The sequence below is a fragment of the Pinus tabuliformis genome, chromosome Q (genome assembly GCF_031772625.1).
Source record: "Pinus tabuliformis cultivar Carrire ecotype Pingquan chromosome Q, CPIR1, whole genome shotgun sequence".
In the NCBI taxonomy this organism is placed as follows: domain Eukaryota; kingdom Viridiplantae; phylum Streptophyta; class Pinopsida; order Pinales; family Pinaceae; genus Pinus; species Pinus tabuliformis.
In genome coordinates this window covers 569,368,228-569,371,950 of record NC_142296.1, presented here as the reverse complement: position 1 = coordinate 569,371,950, position 3,723 = coordinate 569,368,228, and positions in this window count along the sequence as shown.

Genomic DNA, 3,723 nt, shown 5'->3' with positions numbered 1-3,723 from the left:
TTGTTATCAGTGTAATAATTTCGAAGTCACTTAGGGATGTTGTGAATTTATGTAATTATATATGTATGTATGAACATTGACAAGTGTTGGCTGATTGAAATATTAGGTTGGATGAAAAGTGTTGGAATGGTGGGGACTCAAAGCCACTATGAAATATTAACACCATCTGCAAAGGATCCCAACTACATGATTAAAAGTGTCATAATTATGAGATTAGGCTTCTGGATGACGCAATGATTAGGAAATTAAAATTTCTAGTTTGAAATTTTGAGTATATCTCATGAAATAAATTAAATGTTGTGACATAGGTGGCATGATGGAGCTCTTAGCTTAGGAATAATATTTCCAAGGAGGCATTTTAGCCTGTTGAACTTTGTTTAATTTATGGGATAAAGTCATAACCATGACCTTGACTATAAGGCTCCACGAGCAGTGTAGGGGAGCACACTAGACCATGGCTTGGCCATAATAATTTATGCACTTGTCATTAGAGAATGATATATGGCTATTGGGATGTAAGACTAATTTCTACCCCACGTAGGAAAGACCTTGGGCAGGTAGATTGCCTGGAATGGGGGTTTCCTGCACTTGGAAGGGTGAGTGAATGATAGGGGCCCACGTAGGAAAGCCTTTCGCTGAGTAGACTGCTTGGAATGAGGGTTTCTTGGGCCTATAAAGGTGATTATTCAGTGGAAAAAGAAATATGCTTATGGTCACTGGGAGGTGCACATGAGGAAGCCAAAAGACTACATGGAGCAATGTCACCACCACTGAGTATTTGCCTTAGGGATGAGAACCACTCAGTGAGATAGATTTGAAGATGGAGATGGATGAGAAATATGTGGAGCACACAAAACATTGAGTGCTTGCTTTGGCTGATAAACCACTTAATGTAAAAGTAAAGAAGAAGCCACAAAGATAAGTATTAAGAATTAAACATAAGTTCAAAATATATTTCTATTTAAGTTATGATTTAATATGTTTTAAAGTTTTTATGATTGAATCTCATAAAATTATTATGTTTATGATGTAGGAGAATCAATGAACTACCCAACACTTGGATATGAGGTTGACTGCAAGGTAAAAAACATCAACTTAATTACATTAGAGTGTGTAGTAGCATAATGGAGCTGAAGACTTCGAGAACTAGGCCATTGTGTTGACACTGGAACCCTGTGATATGCACTAATCGCAATGAGGTGTGCAATGACTCATGTGTCGTCTTACTAAAGCAAGGAATAGGGATGCCTTGGCTGAGAGAATGCTTCTTGTGTGAAGAATCCTTGCCAAGGGATTGAGGAAGCAGAGAAGGGGATGCCTGAACTTAGAAGGTGAGTGATTGCACGGAAGAAGAAACATATTGCTCGAGGGACTGATGAAGCAGAGAAGGGGATGCTAGAACTTCAAAGATGAATTGGTTTTCATAGAATCATGTGCATACTAATTGGGATCGGGAATTCACTGGGTGCGTCCTAGAAAGCAACGAGATTGAATTGCTTTCCAAAGGGGAACTAAGCATAGCTGATGGCATGGCTGGAAATTGGAGGTGGATTTCACTCTGGAGTCAAGGGAATGAGAAAGTTAAGGTGTTATGGAAGAAAAATAACCAAATGAAGAGACATGGGAGATGACTAGTAAAATGAAGGTGTCATACCCATTTTTGGTTGCTCATTAAGCAACTGTAAATGTAATTTAAAATATGTAAGAGTTGTTTATAAAGCTCAATTTTGTTTTAGTATTTTGCTACTAATAACACCAAGGACAGTATTGCCCTAAAGGGGGTGGGGTTTGTAACACCCCTGGTATACTTCCCCTATTTTTCTTCATGTAATTGTACTTTGATTATATATGAATATAAAGTTATTTTAATGGCCTAAAGAGTGGGACCATAGATCCATATTCTAAGTGGGAAATGAAGAACAACTTGAGTGGTGTTAGCTGGAACCACTACTTAATCAAATGTGTAACTAGAAATAAATATATTGAAGAATGTTCCATGAGAAACATGAAGAGACACATAAGAAAAATGATAAAAAGAAATTCGAACAAAAAAAAGGGGCTCTCTAGGGGGATGAAAGAAACTGGATGAAGGAAAAAATTAGATTTTTGGGGTTGATAAACCACCGGTAACGAAAATTCCCATACTCCTAGTGCTGAGCATGACTTCTAGATGAGTTTGATTGAAAAATCCCCTTGCACAATGGATTTGGATGGGGGTGACTGCTGCAAGGAATACAGGATGCAACTAGTCTATGGTTGGGTGGAAAATTAAAGTCCCACCTTCAGTTCCAACCATTGTTAGATATCAGATAATGTTATTAATTTTGAGCTATGAATATGATGATTAGTTATTTATTGAAGTTAACGTATAACTCTGTGATTATTTTTCATGGTTGTAGGAAGCTGTTGCATGGAAGAATAGGAAAAATGCCTTGACTATTATGTGGATTATGTTGAAATTATACATTGAGTTTGTACGAAAGATGTATATATTTTTATGTGAAAGTTAATATGTTGCATGTAGACATGCAAGGTGTTTGCAAATGTAACTAGGTTCGGTCTCCATTAAATTTATTTGAGTCATCATGTAATGTACTTGTCAAAAGAATAAAGAAAATAATTATTATTATTATTATTATTATGACTTATTAAATTATGGGTTTCATGCTTGGGTCATCATGTTTTAGGTCAACATCCCAATTAAGGACTTTTAGGATTTATTTTGCGTCAATAGATTCATTGCACTTTTAAAGAGACCCTTTATGGGATTTTGAATCATGTAAAAAGATTTGGTATTGAGTAAAATATAATTTATGTATCCTCCACATCAAGTCGGCCTAGAAGAGATCAAGCCAACATAAGGACATCAATTCGACCTCCCTTCAAGCCTATAAATAGAAGCAAGTCGAATTCATTTGGAGCATCTCATCTCAATCTAGTTCGATATCTCTAAGGAAGCCAGACAAGTGCAAAGTGGGTCTAAGGAAGCCAAAGGAAGTGCGAGTTGGTTGGAGTCTAAGGAGAAGAACAAAAACGAAATTTTGATGCCTCTCTCTCTCTGTTTCGTTCCCTAGTTTGGGAGATCAAATTATTCCAGGTTTCGCTGATGCCAAAAGCTGTCCGATGTCGAAAACTGCTACATTGTCAAAGCTGATGGAAAAAAGGTCGAAGATCTGGGAGGTTGACTTGGTTTGGATGGAGAGGTTTGGTCTTTGTATAGGGTGAATATTCTCAAAGAATACTATTGAAAGGAAGAGAATTTTGACTGGGTTTTCCCCTCAAGGGGGTTTTTCCCTAGCATAGTGCCTATATCTGGTGTCCATTGTTTTATGGGCTTTCACTTTAGTAACTTATTGATGAACTAAATAAATAAGATATAAAGAAAACATAATAAGAATTCAATAACATCACAATTAATTATCAAGTATAAGAAAATATTTCTGCCTTTCTGATTTCCTAACATGGTATCAGAGCTTTGGTGAAGAAAGAAGAAAAATATAGTCTCAAGCACTTGATCAAGGAACCATTCAAAATGATTATCTAAAGAAAGGAGTCTAATATATTCAAGGTATATGTCTAAAACAATCAAGGGAGAGAACAAACTTGAAGGAGCCTCAAATTATAGATCTTGGAAGAAGAGGATTGACCTCATTCTTGAAAAGAACAAAGTAATTGACTTGGTCAAAGGAAAAGTTAAGAAGCCTACATATGTCTCTAGTGATA